Raw genomic sequence first — 16,992 nt, forward strand, 5'->3', positions numbered from 1 at the left:
ATTTTACAGACATCCGTGTCTTCCAGGAGCGCCAGACAACACCTGAGCTCATAGCTCATCTGGCGCCCTGCTCTTCTATCGCCAACAATAGCCTGGTACCAGCTTTGGCTATGACATCAGCTTTTGCTCTGAGCACCCGGTAGTGCTCACTAGCTCTGAGGAAGACTAAAGTTTTCTATCCAGTTTGAATGTTCAGGTTCATAGGCCATCCAGAACCTATGGTGTAATGGCAAGAACTACTTTCTTCCTCTGATTAGAACTCTTGGCGGCAACTGCAACCTGGCACCAGCGCATTCTCTGAGAGCCAGAAGTGCTCACTGGCTCGGAGGAGGTAGAGAGATATCTGCCCAGCTGGATGGTATGATATTGCCTAAAAAGCCAGAAGCCCCAGGCCATCCATAACCCAGGGTGTTAGTGCACGAGCTCATCTCATTCTCTGATTAGAACATCTTGCCCTTTATCCTAATGTACTGTATCTTCTGAGACATGCTCAGATTTAAGAGAAGCATTTTCCTCCTCCTAGTGAAAGCTAAAGATGTCGAAACAGCCTCTGCCTCATCAGCTTTCAAACACTGTATATCCCTTACATCCATTTGACAATCAACCTACTGGTTGTATGACCGTTCTTCGTTTCTCATATTCTTGAGGGAGTTTAAATAGTGTTTAAAATTTTGGCAGTACCTTGCAATTTTTAGTTACTGGCATGGTATCATGGAGGGAAGCATATGATTTTCTCCTACTGCCTCTTCACCTTGTAGTGAAGTGTCGAATTTTGGGGAGCCGGGCCAGTTGTACAATGTACCCAGAGCACCTGGCACTCTTAGTGGATGGGTTGTGGTTTTACTTCAGTGTAGGTGACAGCATAATCTGGTTGTTTTGATTATGGTACTGCGCTCAGGGCAAGGCCACCTTTAAAATTCTGCTAGCCATCAGATAATTCCTTGAATGCATAACTTCCACTAATGCTTTAGTAGTGATTGGAGTACTCTTCCATTACAAAGCTCCTTCTTAATAGAGGCGACCCTTGGCTTTACAGCCGTGCCACAACAGGTTAAGTTGAGTAACAGCCAGAGACAGTTTATACTGCAGGCTCTCTTAACTAACAAGGAATGACAATCATTGTTTTCAATGGTAGCAACATTTGTATTTCTAATTCATTACATGACTAAATGTTGTAGAGTAGAATATGTCCTTGTATCCCACCTCCCATCAATGTGGGGTTTAGCTATGTAATTACTTGGTAAGTTACATAAAAATGACAGTTCTATAATAAAATAAAGTTTTATATATATACTTACCAGGTAATTACATGATTGGAGCCCTCCCTCCTCCCCTCTGATGGACATAAGCATAAACAGACATAGGATTATCTGCTAACTCTCTCGTTAGGGGGCGAGACTAGTCACCTACACAGAAAATCGGTGTCGCTACCGCGAAATTTGAATTTAAGCTGCTGCAAATAAATGAAACTAATAGCTATGTAATTATTTTATTATAAAAATGTAATTTTTATACAATTAAGCGTTCTTCGTACAGATTATCCAAAGATCTCCAATGCACTAAAAGCTAGGTTAGTAAAGAGATTTTAAAATCTTTCGTAAAGCTAGTAGACATCTGTATCTTTATTCAGAATAGGTATCACTTACCTTCAACATCAAGCGATATTAGATTGACATGAGTAACATTAATTGCCAGAAGAAGAGTCACTAAGGGTAAGCACTGAGCTGGCTGATAAACAGGGAGACCAATCTGCATCCTTTGCTCCAAATCTCTGGACTTCATCAGAGCATTAAATCCTCTGACAGGCAAGGCAAACCCATTCTCCGGTTTGTTGCGGTTTTCAAATTTCACCAAAATCGTCTGTAATGGGAAGAATGAGATATCTTTAAGGAATAATGAAGGCAGTTATTACAAGTATATTACCTCACAGTCTAATGTGCATGTTTCTCTCACTGGCATTCAGTAGCTTGGGAATAACTTGGATTCTGACTCTCTTGAATTTTGTGACACCGTGGCTGTACATTGATGAAGTTCTCAGATGAAACACACTGAAATAATAAATTTTCATATGCCATTTTTTGTTGAATTTAATATTCAGCTTAATTCTTCAAACCTGGAATCGTCTGCATCTGTTTTGGTAGCAGGCATATTTCAAACTGTTTTCCTGGGCTACACACTGCTTCTTTTGAAAGATCAATCTATTTTGAGCTATTGAGAATTTTCCATTGAGTTAGTCATAATTTTTTAACCATGTTAAGTCCACAGTTTGAAAATTTTGTAACATTTTCAGTTTTGAATGTTCACATATATTTTTCCCAAAGCCCATTTAAGCTAGTGTGTGAGTTCATGATCACATATTACTACCAACTTCTAAAGTGCCTCACGCTTTTTGCAATTAACCTAACCTATGACATGTAACAGATAATGGACACATACTTGGTGTGGATACGGAAAAGTGGCGAGACAGGTATTGGAGATCCAGGCTTTCCTGTTCTTCTTCTTGAGTCTAGAGAACAGCTCCTCGTCAACTTCCACCAGGAGTCCCTCCCAGCCACTGAGGCGTTCTAGATCCAGAGTGTTTGAAATGTACTCTCCATCAAGGGCCCCCGCCTCTACAAAGAATCCTGGGGGCTCATCACTGAAGATAGCTTTTATAACTTCATTCAGGTAATTCCAACTGATTACCCACGACCGGTACATGTTGTATTCCATGTGATTCTCGTTATTGGCAGCTAAGGAATATGGTTGATTACTTGGGGGAATAATATACCTGAAATCAAGAACACATTTTCAAGTCATTAATGCACTGAAAAGCCTAAAACTTTAGAGATGTCAGGAAAACCAGTTTTAACAATGAAATATACGAGAAATACATTTGAAGCTCAAGTTGTAAAATGACATGGCTAGAAAAACTAGTACAAGAGGAAGAATATGTGAGCAGAGGAGAAACTTGAGAGAAATGTAACCAGGTCAAATGAAGTGTTGGGAGGAAAGTTTGTTTTGGAGAGAAATAACTGCCTAAAGAAAAGATACAATCAAATGGTTCTTGTAATGAAAGATGCAGATAGTGTGCCATCAAAAAAGGCATGTAATACTTTGAACAGCTCAAGAATAATGAAGATGAAAGAAAGTAGAATTGAAAGGTACTGAAAACTGCGTTTAGGATATAAGAAGAACCGTCTGAAAGTTGAAGTATTGGCAAAGTTCCGGGAATGATGACATTCATATTCAGATAGAGCATTATGACACTTGGTACACTACAAAACTGCACTATGTCGTGTTCACATAATGTGGAAGGTTCCCAAAAAGTTGATCTGAAATCTGTAAAGAAGTTAGTCATTAACTAGAAGAACTTGAAGCCATTCTAGTGCAGGCAGATCATTTGAGTCAGTAGTTTACTTGAATTCGAGAACAACATCAACAACAACTTGGTTTTATGGAATATTAATGTTTTTCTCAACTAAGAGGCAAATTTTAATATCAGCAGGTTGTGTCTTAACTATATGAAACTACAAGTGGCTATGTAAGAAACGCACTCAAAAAAAAATGTCAACAATGACACGAATGACAATGTAGAGAACAGTACTGTACTTCTCTCTGGTGAGTTGAAGGAGCTGAGCATCGTCAGGAGGAATTGGTCCCTTCATTTGACATAGGAGGGAAGAGTCGTTCTTTTTCCGGTCAAGATTTTGTTTAGAATTAATAGTCTCATCCAGGGGAAGATTATGCTCGTCACTTCTGCTCATCATGGGAGGAAGCTGGAGGCACAAAACCTGTAGCAGTAAGGAACAAACGAAGCCCGTGATGGTATTGTATTGATCCAGCGAAGAAATATGTTGGTAATTCAAAGTTTACAATATTATTTCTTGATAGGTTCCTTGACAGTAACACAGAAATGAGGTGAGCATATTTCAGGTCTGTTATCGATTTGATGGATATTCATAATAAAGTATCTCAAAGGACCCACGAAGGCTGTAACTGAAATCGTGTAAATTAGGAGGTATTTGACCGTTATAGGGTGATAATTAAACTGCCACAGTAAGCTGTAGGTCCCGTTGCTAGGTAACCAATTGGTTCTTAGCCAAGCTGTTAATCAGCTCAGTGGTCTGGTTAAACTAGGGTATACTTTTTTTTTTTGTAATTTACATTACGCCTATTTTTTCTTACAGTGAATATGTAAGGAATGAAATTTAATTAGTGAAGCCCGAATTAGCATGCCTGCAATGCTGTGGCTCTTGAAAGCCTCTGCTTTCTCATTCTGCTTTGAATCAAACTTTCAAGCGGTAAAATATTCACCAGATGTATTATAATACTGTATCTTCGCCATTACAGAAGCATTTAAGGCATGCTTCATTTGAAGAGGATTGCTTATTGCGTCATACTTACAAGCCAAATGAGAATCAAAGACATTAGGACCAATTCCATTCGGTGTTGCATGTCCCTACTTCACAGCGTTTTTCGTCAGTAATCGCGGTGCTGTGTTTACAGGTCAGGCGCCACAGTGTGCCTGGAGGCTGGAAAGCGTACACGATTAATTATTCCTCGAAATGGGTTCTTCTTCAGCAGTTTCTTATAATACTTGCTATTTTTTTCACTGATCAGTCCATATAATATATCTTAGTTTGACTTCTATCATATGGGACATAAAATGCCTTAATAAGAAGACCAGTTTTTTTTTTGAGTGTTAAGGCAATTTGTTTGCATGGCTGTGGGAACTGAGAAGGGCAAACACTCGGATCCGGCTCCCGTTCCAAAGAAAACATGAACTGCTCAGGTAATTACACTTTTCTCAGAATGTTTTCTGGAGATAATATTCTGTGGAATTCCTGCGTGAGGTTGAAATGTTTTGTCTTCTCTTAACGTACCACATTCAGACTTGTCTGAGTGGAATTGACAAGGCTGGTTTGCCTTGCTGTAAATGAGCTTTTGTCTTGTATTGTAAGCATAAAGATATGTTTTATTTCTTGGAACAATTCATATAATGTATATATGAATATAATATATATATATATATATATATATATATATATATATATATATATATATATATATATATATATATATATATATATACACACACACACAAATGGATGTATGTTTGTGTGTGTGTATGTTTCAGCATAACTCTGAAACGCATTGAGCAATTTCAACCAAACTTGGTGTACATGTGACTTACTATCGGGAAACGAATTTTGTGTGGGGTAAGATATCATTAGCACTAAAGGGGTGGGGGTGGGAAGAGGGCTTACTTGAAACATGGCTGGTTCTGCCCAAAGACTTAGTAACTAAGTAAACTCTACAGGTTTATCATACCCCATTTTGGTATACATATGACTTACTATCTGCAAAAGAATACTTGGGGCAGGGGGGGGGTAAGACATCACTGACACCAAAGGGGGTGGGGGTGGAAAGGGGGCGACATGGAAAAATAACTGAAAACAACAGATGATAGTGTCCAAGTTCAGCCCCGATAGGAAGGAGGGGTGAGAAGGGGTAAAAAATAGTGTAAAAAATGACAGATATTAGTTTTTAATTCATAGTTTTCAAGGTCGCTGAGATGAATAGTGACACTCCTGTTGCTCTTTAAGTCCAAGTTCAGCCCCAATAGGAATTGAGATAAGAAGGGGTGAAATGTAAAATGTCAAAATGTTGGGGATTGTAATTGAAGCAACTATCTTAACAGGACAGGGAAAGAGTGAGAGAGAGAGAGTGAGAGGAAGAGGAAGTGAGAGAGAGAGTAGAGGGGGGTGTTAGGGAAGAGAAAGAGAGAGAGAGAGTAGAGGGGGTGTTAGGCAGGAGAAAGAGGGAAAAGAGTTGGAGGGAGAAAGAAAGAGATAGAGTCTATCGGTTGTCATTCAGAGTTTTCCCGGGGGCAGTGCCAGGTTAGTCAGCGAGTATATATACATGTCTTCTTTTCTTTTTTCAACAGTAAACCGTTTACCATCGGTGGCTCCAGAGAAATATCAACTTAATGTTCACTGTTACATTCATACTTTTATTTGCTAACACATAGATGAACCCTTTTGCAGAAAAGTCCTGCAACATTAGCTGATAATACACCTGCAACACTACATATATATATATATATATATATATATATATATATATATATATATATATATATATATATATATATATATATATATATATATATATATATATATATATATATACATACATACATACAGTTTATGTATATAATGTACAGCGTATGTATTTGTAAATTTCACCTGAATGCTATCCTCAGGAAGTTTTTTGGCGTGAGGTTCCTAGCCTATTCCCTTAGCCACCTTGGCGATGACACACACTGTAGACCAACTATGACGTTCTTAATTCACAGCTTTGGTCAACAGGAGCTTGGTGGATGTTGTCAGAAACTGAACTAAATCTCCTTTCTCCCACACAGAACCGATCTCGGTCTTTTGCTAGTGATGCTAAAAGTGGCAACACTGCACCTCTAAAAATTATATTTTTCATTATTATTTGGAGCTTCGTAAAATAAGCCACAAGAAGAGTGTCTGGTAATTAATCGCTCGTTAAAAGACTGAACGAGTAACTTGTATTAATAGCATGATAAGAAAACGGGAAATACCCCACCTTGTGAAATATATCTGAAATGCAAAAGCACTCGTAGCTCCTCTGAAGGTATCCAAGAGTGATCTAATCTGTTGTTCGGCGTGTGTTCTTGTCCGACTTGTGTCCACCATGGTCATGACTGCGGCACCCAGGATAATCTTCGGATCAGTAGAGCTACGTGGCATAGGCAGAATGTACTCTCGTCTCCCGCGTATAAACTTGCCGGAAAAAAACAAGGAAACTCCGTGAACAATTCTAAAGATAGGCCTTAGAGTTTTCCGTAATTTCTCTTTAATTGAACAAATGGCAGGGAGAAAGTATATCTAACGTATCGATATTAATCTTTAAAACTGCCCTTTTCAAGACAGTTATTTGAGTAATAATTGCTTGCTTGGTTGCGCGTGTATGTATATATATTTACTGCATGTGCGTATATTTCTTCGTGAGCTTGCTTATGTAAGTGTAAACTTGATTGTAACAAAAGATGTATTTACTTTTATTACACTATCTACATAGTCAGTGTGCAAGGTGATTGCTGAATTTATATGAGTAGAGTCGAGAACGAGTTGAATATATATACAGATAAGTTCTGGCTCAAGCGTAGGTATTTCGTCCTAAAAGTTAAAATTTCAGATAATCGTCGGACTTTTGTTACAGTGCTCTAGAAATTGCTCTGGAAATTTGCGGGCATCATTTGCAAGTCTCTTAGATTTTCCAGTGTAGTGATTGGCAGACAAAAATATATCCTGCGGTTTAAGTTGAAATGGGTGCTGTTCATCGAGATTATTACTTGTAAATACGTATATATTCGCTATATAATTCTTATAATCCAAGACTCCTCTATTATTTCCAGCGGTTTGCAGCGTCCCTTCGGCCCCTAGCTGCAACTGCTTTCATTGCTTTTACTGTACCTCCTTTCATATATTTCTTCCATCTAACTGTCCACCCTCTCCTAACAGTTGATTCATAGTGCAGCTGCGAGGTTTTCCTCCTGATACACCTTTCTAACCTTTTCACTGGCAATTTCCGTTTCAGCGCTCAATGGCCTTAGATGCACCAGTGCTTGGCTTAGGCCTAAAACCTGTAAATCATCATGATCATCATCCAATGTGATATTGAGTCTTTCCCTCTCTTAATCACTAAGTCTTCTCCTAACACTTCCAGGTATGACAGTCTCACAAATTCGAAATCTTCCTTAAACTGGTGTGGTAATCTTTTACCTCAGTTTCAGGGTTATGATAAAATGATTTTGTAATCTCGCGTGTCGTTTCATCTTATCTAAAGGGCTTTAAAAGTCATTGAAATCTCTTCAGACTTTCCATGGTACATATTGGCCGATGATAAAGAAATCTTTTCGGTTTTTTCCACGGAGACTAATAGCGACTCACTTTTATGGGCTAAGTCCATACGCTCTATGAATCTTGTTTATGGCTGCATTGAGCGAACCGCACAGAAGTTGATGCACTTATTGAGAATATATTTTAACTCGTTTATTAAAAAGATTCACGTTCACTCTGTTACTGATATTGACGCCTGAATATATTATACATACATATATATATGTATGTATATAATATATGTGTGTGTACATTTTTATTTATTTATGTAGCCTATACATATAAAGTTTGTATATTTGTGTATATATATAATATATATATATACATATATATATATCATATATATTACATATATATATATATGTGTGTGTGTGTGTGTGTGTATGTCACAAAACATTGAACGTGAAATGGTTATTTGTGTTATTAATGTGAGCAAAATCTAATGTATTTATTACAACTTAAAACCTTGCAGCTTCTGGTTGAGGTCGAATACGCATCATTAAAGAAAGGGGTCTCGATCAAGGCATGAAGTTTTTTTTTTAAGGATGAACCGCAAGCAAGTTTTTTGTCAATTTGTTTGTTTCCTGCTTTTAACCGCCAAGGTTTGGGATCGTCTCCCTCCACGCTTTTTCCTCGCTTTTCTTCGACGTAAAAACTCCGATTACTGTGTTCCCGTAGGGTGTTAGTGTCGTCGGTACACCTCATGCGGTGCACTGTAGGCATTGCTTAAGGTTCTTTGCGGCGTTCCCTCGGCCCCTAGCTGCAACCCCTTTCGTTCCTTTTACTGTACCTCCTTTCATATTCTCTTTCTTCCATCTTACTCTCCACCCTCTCCTAACAGTTGATTCATAGTGCAGCTGCGAGGTTTTGCTCCTGTTGCACCGTTCAAACTTTTTTACTCTCAATTTCCGTTTCAGCGCTGAATGACCTCAAAGGTCCCAGTGCTTGGCCTTTGGCCTAAATTCTATATTCAATTCGATTCATTTCCAATTACCGAGTCGTTGACCACGATAAACTTTAAAAAGAAAAAAGCCGAAGGTGCTAGCAAAGTAAAAAAAAAAAAGCGCAGTTGCTAGTAAAAAAAAACGCAGTTGCTAGTAAAGTAAAAAAAACGCAGTTACTAGCAAAGTAAAAAAAAACCGCAGTTGCTAGTAAAAAAAAAAGCGCAGTTGCTAGTAAAGTTTAAAAAAACGCAGTTACTAGCAAAGTAAAAAAAAATGCAGTTGCTAGTAAAATAAAAAGCGCAGTTGCTAGTAAAGTAAAAAAGAATGCAGTCAGTAAAATGTTGAAAAACCGCAGTTGCTAGCTAGTAAGAGTTTTAAAAACCGCAGTTGCTGGTAAAATATAAAAAAAGTAAAAAAGGCGCCGACTTCCTCGGAGCAATCGAGTTTTCTGTACAGCCGCTACAGCGTATAATCAAGGCCACGGAAAATAAACCTATCTTTCGGTGTTTTGGGTATAATGCTGTATGAGCCGCGACCCATGAAGCTATAACCTCGGCCCGGTGGTGGTCAATCCTATATCGTTACCAGAAGCATGATTGTGGGTAAGTTTATCCTTAAATAAATAAAAACTACTTAGTCTATAGGGTTGCAATTTGGTATGTTTGATGACTGAAAGGTGGATGATCAACTTACCAATTTGCAGCCCTCTAGGCTCAGTAGTTTGTAAGATCTGAGGTCGGACAGAATAAAGTGCCGACGGACAGACAAAGCCGGCACAATAGTTTTCTTCTACAGAAAACTAAAAGCCGCAGTTGCTCGTAAAAAAAATCGCCAGTAAAATTTTTTAAAACCGCAGTTACTAGAAACATTTTAAAAAACCGCAGTTGCTAGTAAAATAAAAAAAACAGCAGTTGCTAGTAAAATAAAAAAACAGCAGTTGCTAGTAAAATAAAAAATAAAAGCAGTTGCTAGGAAAATAAAAAAACGCAGTTGCTAGTAAAAAAAAGCGGTGGCTAGTAAAAAAAACCGCAGTTGCTAATAAAACAAACCGCAGTTGCTAGTAAAATGCTGTAACCTAAACCTTCACTTTTTGTCACGAACGAGTGCACACTTTTCATAAGCAATTGGGAGGAACGTCCTGATTCTTGGTGCAGAATGAAAGGCTTGTTTATAGTAATACCACTCCTGCGTCTGGTAATTATGCTGAGAAACAGAATGCATTAAAATACCTTTAAAAAAACGAATACCAAGAACTACGTGCGTATGACAATTTCCAAATCAGATTTTGCCCTAAAACACCCATGTACTAATTTCTTCAGCTAGTTAAAACAAGCAAATACAGTGTTGTCCACAAAAGTTATGTAATCATTTTCTTCCTACCCCTTAGAGGAAAATACCTCAACATTCTACCAAGCCATCTGCCACGTCATTTCCTGGGCCCCATACACCATAGTCAGGGCTTTTTCTCTGAGTCGGACCACGCTTAGCGACAAGGCCCACAATGTAGCCTACTGAAAACTCTTGTTTGTCTTCTAACGGCACGTACATTACAAGAGTGCGTGGATGAAATGTTTCCTTTTCATAACAAGCGACCAGATGTTTTTTAAGGCCATTAACCATAGCACTATTATCCATCGTCCCGCAGGGCGGCCTACGTCAGTGCAGATCACGTGATACACTGTGGGTCTTATTTAAGGGTCTTTGCTGCGTCCCTTCGGCCCCTAGCTGCAACCATTTTCATTCCTTTTATTGTACCTCCGTTCACATATTCTTCCATCTGACTTTCCACCCTCTGTAACAATTGTTTCATGGTGCATTGCAAGGTTATCCTTCTGTTACATCTTTCAAACCGCCTTACTGTCAGTTTCCCTTACAGCGCTGAGTGACCTCATAGGTCCCAGCGCTTGGCCTCAATTCTACATTCTAGTCAAGTCTACTAGAAAAGGAAAGCGAATTCGTTGCCATTTTCCTTGACATTTGAATCAGTAAAATAACAAGAAAAGTTATGATCTAATCACATTACCCTGCTTTGCACATTTCAGTTTCACTTAACTAGAGCAGGACATCTGTATGACATAAAAATTTACCATTCGAAAATAAAATATCTCTAGACTGAGGCTTCCGTAGGGGGATAGTGCCGTCGGCGCACCTCATGTGGTGCACTGTAGGTATTACTAATGGATGTTTCTATCGTCCCTTCGATCCCTAACTGCATCCACTTTTTAGGATCCCATTGGGGGTAGGGGGTTAGTGCCGTCAGTGCACCTCATGTAGTGCGCTGTAGACATTACTTAAGGTTCTTTTTGCAGCGTCCCTCCGGCCCCTAGCTGCAACCCCTTTCACTCCTTTTACTGTACCTCCATTCACATTATCTTTATTCCATTATACTTTCCACCCTATTCTAACAGTTGTTTTATAGTGCAACAGTGAGGTATTCCTCCTGTTACACATTTTAAGCCTTTTTACTGTCAATTTCCGTTTCAGCACTGAATGACCTCATAGGTCCCAGCGCTTGGCCTTTGGCCTAAATTTTGTATTCGGAGTCCCGTACAATCCAATTCCACATTTTAGCCCTTGAACCTTACCTCCGTCTGCTTTTACTTCACCTCCATACTCGCTTCCTGTCTTCAGTTTTGCTGCCTAACACCTCTCCCAGTTCCATTTCCTTTATTTTCTGGATTTTCCTTGCTGTCCAACCGCTCTAGCTCCCTTTTTTCCCCACTGTCTTAAGCACTGAATGGTGGAAAGTGTCCCAGTGCACCGGAACATAACGATACAGGGTAGCCTATTCACTCTCGTCCTCACTATTTTTATACTGCATGCTGTGAATTTATGCGAGTGAACCATTTTCAGGCGATTAGTTTACGGCAGTGAAGGTAAAACAGGGAATATATTGAGAGAATTAGAGAAAAATTAATAATTTAAGTAAAATGGTGTTGCAGTGATTATGGCCATATTGCCACAGTGAGGAGAACGCAAATATGTTTTTGGTGAAGAAGATGCAGAGGATTTTGCAGAGGTTTGAAAATTGAAAGACATTTATGATAAAAGATGGGACGCAGGAAATATGGTCAGAGACAGGAACAAGTGAGTTAAATGAGTTATCTACGTAAGAAGAGATGTTAGAAAATATTTGAAGAGAATAACTCAGAAACAATAGGAAGGGCTGTCTTTTGTGAAATAATAAGAATATTTGGCATTAAGAGATCGTAGAAGCTACAAGCCGAGATTGGAATGTGGAGTGTGAAAAGAAAAAGAAGTGACCACATCAGAGATACGGCTGAGAAGAAAGCTTATAACAAAACTGGCAGAGATGCAATGTGTACGGATTCGAGGGAACCTGGTACGGAGATATTTTGCTGGCAGCAGTTAAAAGTTTAAAAAACGAAAACGATGTCAGAATATGTGGACAGGAGAGAAGTTAGTTCGGTGTAAAAGTGGATGCTAGACCAGAATTTGTGTCTCCGTACCTGTTTAATATTTATGGATGAGGTGATGCAAGAAGTGAGAGAAAAGACGGATTTTGGAAAAACTGATGTTTACGGAAGAAGGCTTTTACATTAGGTACAAGAATTTAAGATTATTTATGACAATTGCAAATAGATTCATTTTTATTATTAGCGTACCTTTTGTCATTCCAGGTAGTTTGTCTCTTGAACAAAAGACATTTTCTTGGCGTCTGGCAGGACCCATCACCGCTGTTGCAACTCCTTTGGTCAGAGAGAGGTAAGTGCTCTCGAGAATGCTTTTTCGGGCTGTCTTAAGACTTTTCTTGTAATTGTTTCTTTGCTTTACACCAAGGCAGCTCTAGAAATTAGTTAGACTTATACGTCTGGCTTGACATAAGAAGGTTCGGGGCATCAGTGAAGCTTGTGTTCAACTGGAAAGGGTTGTAACTTTTAGACTGATCAGCCTATACTTCTTGACCCACTAGCACACGAAACAGTACATTTAGCTATAACATGTTAACTAATGTTACGTCGCGGAGGAGATTACCTGAATTACAAGAGTGTAAATTGTCTTTTTTACGAAATTATTACATCCTGATTTGGTTATGTGGTATTAGTAACATCAGAGTTTAAGCTTTTTTTTACTTCCCTATATTCATGTTGGAATGACCTTCAAAGCTATTTGAAATAAGTTACATACTTATCTGAAATATATTGTATCAGCATTCCCTGGATACCAGTAGGCTTTTAAACATGGTAAAATCTCCTGAGAATCAGATCTTTAAATATGAAGTTAGGTTCTGAAAATCAGTCAACTCAGAGGGATTTTGTCAGAGTCCTTAACCATAACAGAATATTGTTTGTTGTACAGCTGATCTAAATATGCCGAGCTTGTTATTCGTCCCTTTTCGTTTGATAATTTTCTCAGTTTCATTTTCTTTGGTGATCTATACATGTATCATGTTACTTTCTTAATAAAACAATGTTTATGTAAGCACAAAAACCGAGGAAGTGAAAATATTAGCAAACGTTTTGGTGACGAGGAAATGTTTCTTATTTGGTAAAAAAAATATATATATACTCTTCTTTCTCTGCCACTGTAAGTACTCCCATGAAAATGTCGTGACATTATACTGTAGTGTTTGGTTGTTGCGGACCTGTAAGGAAGCTTGAAGTAGGCTCATTTTTTATTTTGTCGTACTTAGCTGAGAAGACTAATGTTGTAGAATAGATGAATGTTAGAAATGTATATCCTTAAAACATTAATGCTCCAATTATCACACAAACGATATGGGTATCCCATCCTTTTATGATGTTGTGCGTGGGTAGCCTATCCGTTTTAACCGCCGTGCGTGAAGTATGTTAAGTTCAAATTTGTTGTTTAAAGATTTACCAAATATTAAGGAGATTGTCGTTAAATCTTTTCTGTCTATATTTTCTTAAAAGTTGAGGAATCTTTTGAAGATAATCTTATCTTTGTAGTGAGTGAATTCATCATACGTCAGGTTCTGGACAAAACATTTCTTCATCAGACTTACTGACGTTCCAGGTGTCACACGATATCATTTATGAATTATCCTAAATATGATGAAAAAAATGTTTTAAGTTCATTTTAACCATGATTTTACAAAATATATCAGTACCTTTTACTTTTATATAAAAGTCCAGTAGCTGCGAATTATAATTCAAATAGGTCGTCAATATGTTCTGTTAGTTGGCAAGACCCGTTGCACACAGCATCTTTGAAAACGAGAGCCATTGTTTAGGGGCCCTCGATAGGGAGTTCGTTTCGAACACCCTGGATCTTGAAAGTCTCCAAGGATGGACAGGACTCTTGGTCGCAGTCGACCAAGACCTGCTCTGTCGGATCACAAAGAAAAATAAAAAGGCTTAGAAGTCAAATGTCTGCCTTACATATGCAACGGTGCAATTACATTTTTCACTTAAATTCCATCTAAATATAATTTATTTCATAGAAAGACTGTATAAAAATAATGCAGAGGCAGCAGTATCTACAAAATCTGAGGACATTTGTGTATGTAAAATATGCCAGGTTACTGAAACGTGCATTAAGGTGATGACCAGTGAAAAACAAATCATGTGAATTGAACTGAATACAGAACTTAAGCCAATTGCCAAGCACTGTGACCAATGAGGTCATTCAGCGCTGAAACGGAAATTTATAGTAAAAGTTTGAAAGGTGTAACAGGAGGAAAACCTCGCAGTTGCACTGTAAGTTGTTAGAGAGGGTGGAAAAGTATATCTTAGTTTAACCAGACCACTGAGCTGATTAACAGCTCTCCTAGGGCTGGCCCGAAGGATCAGACTTTTTTACGTAGCCAAGATCCAATTGGTAACCTAGCAACGGGACTTACAGCTTAATGTGGAATCCGAACCACATTATAGTGAGAAATGAATTTCTATCACCAGAAATAAATTCCTCTAATTCTCTTCATTAGCCGGCCGGAGTAGAGAAAGTATAGTTGTTAGGAGAAGGAAAGTAAGATGGAAGAAAGCGAACAAGAACAGAGGTACAGTAAAAGGAACGAAAGGGGTTACAGCTAGGGGCCGAAGGCACGCCGCAAAGAACCTTCAGTAATGTCAACAGTGCACCGCATGAGGTGCACTGATGGCACTAACCCCCTACGGGAAAACAACTCATGATGCACACTTGATACAGCATTGGTAACTCCAGAGCTTGAACTGCTGCTAGAGGATAACAGCAATGCCACGGCAACCTCATATATATCACTGTGAAGGAACTAAAATGAATGCATTATAAAGCGAACATCATCTGTAATATATTACATCAGTGGAGTTAAAGAAGGCCACATATATAATAAGAGCATTGAAATCAAGCATCATGAGCTGTAAGAAAGTAGAATATCATTCGATTGAGACCAGCTCGATAACAAGCAAGCGGACAAGTTGCCAAAGGGGGGGGAGGGGGATTACTCCTTCAAGTAATACCACCCTTCTCAGTCATTGCCCAAAGCTGACAAGAGAATGCGGAATTCATGATTTGCTTTGACCTTTCAAGGCCAACAGTAAAGGAAATCGTTTCAAGCAGTGATTTGTGATGTTGCATGGGGAAAACTGTTTTATGTGATTTAATACAGTATATACAAAACATTTTAATTTCCTGCATTTGTTCTTACATTTGTACTGTGTAAACCACAGCTTTGCATATAACATATACACCTTACGAGATGAAAGTGCCTAATACTTACACCATACTGCTTTTAGCTGGTGTCAATAAAATGACTACTCTCCAGGAATAACATAAACAACCAACAAATCCCAGAAAATACTTTCACTGTAGAAACAGATTACAAGATTGTGACCAGACAGTAGGATAAATGTGACCAGACAATAGGATAAAATGTTGAAGTAAGAATTTTTATCACAAATCTAACTGTATAATTCCATTCTCAGACGACGCATTAGAACCAATCACTACACAGTATTTACCGTGCACAAGAGGCAGCAAGATTTCAAAACCAACACAGACATTTTACACAGGAGGCAGCAAGACTTCAAAACGAACACAGACACCAGGATACAAAACATGGATTCAACCTTTTGCTGATGACTTTCAAGTGCAGCTATTAATTAGAAAAGTTTGGACTAACATTCCAACAGGTAGCATTGTACTTAATTGCAGCCTTCCAAATATTCCATTTGGCGAAGGAGCAAAGCGAACACAAACTAACCTCAAGAGTTTGAATTCCGAAAGTGCCATGAGGATACTTCTTAGTCATGAGGGGTAACAATGATTCCTGAATTTCACCCTGGAAACAAATTATTTACGGGATATAAACTTGCACATGTCAGACTGCTTACTGGGGCAGCTAATAGACAAAAGATAATATGAGTGATTCATTATAAAGATATATGGCGGTTTAAACATAGTCCAATCTGATACACCCAATCTTCTCTTGATGACTGAAAAAATGCATCAGATGAAAAGTAAAGTAATAAAAAAAAAATTGGTGACAAATTTTAACCAGAAGTAACTTTTACAGCACCAAGTCCAGCACTCAACTGAGAACGACAGCCCTCCTCCACTTGCATCCTTGGTATAATGCTTGCATTATGCTGGTAGTTGATTAACACCTGCACAGTATATGTAATCAGCATCATGCATCAAGTATTATTATTACTTGTATAGTTCAGTATTAAGTATTACTGTACAGTATTCAGTTTCCATGCTCATTTAACATTTAGTAGTAATTGCCATTAGGCTACTGTCAGTTTAGCTTTGTCCCAGAGAAATCAGCAACCAAGATAATCTTTATTGTGAGGCGGTTACAGAATACCTTGCAAAGAGGAAAAGATTCAGCTACATATATGTGGATCTTGAGTATGTGTTTCACAAGAGTATCCTGACAAAAAATTAGATGGGCATTATAAAAGCATAGGGTACCAGAAGGACTCTTGATGTGATGGTACTGCAGGTATATCAGAGGTATTTAGGTGTTCAAGGATAAGTGATGGAGGAAGCTACAAAAGACTGGAGAAAGGGAGGCCCTGGGAGCTGGTATTATGCAGATGACCTGTTGTTAACAGTAAAAACAGAGAAAGAAATTGTAATGTTTTACAGATGTGAAAATGAAATTGAGAATAAAAATATTAACAAAGTGAATTTGTGACTGATAAGTTTACTGCAGGGAGATGTCTGCAGAG

This window comes from Macrobrachium rosenbergii, chromosome 39 (assembly GCF_040412425.1).
Source record: "Macrobrachium rosenbergii isolate ZJJX-2024 chromosome 39, ASM4041242v1, whole genome shotgun sequence".
Lineage (NCBI taxonomy): Eukaryota > Metazoa > Arthropoda > Malacostraca > Decapoda > Palaemonidae > Macrobrachium > Macrobrachium rosenbergii.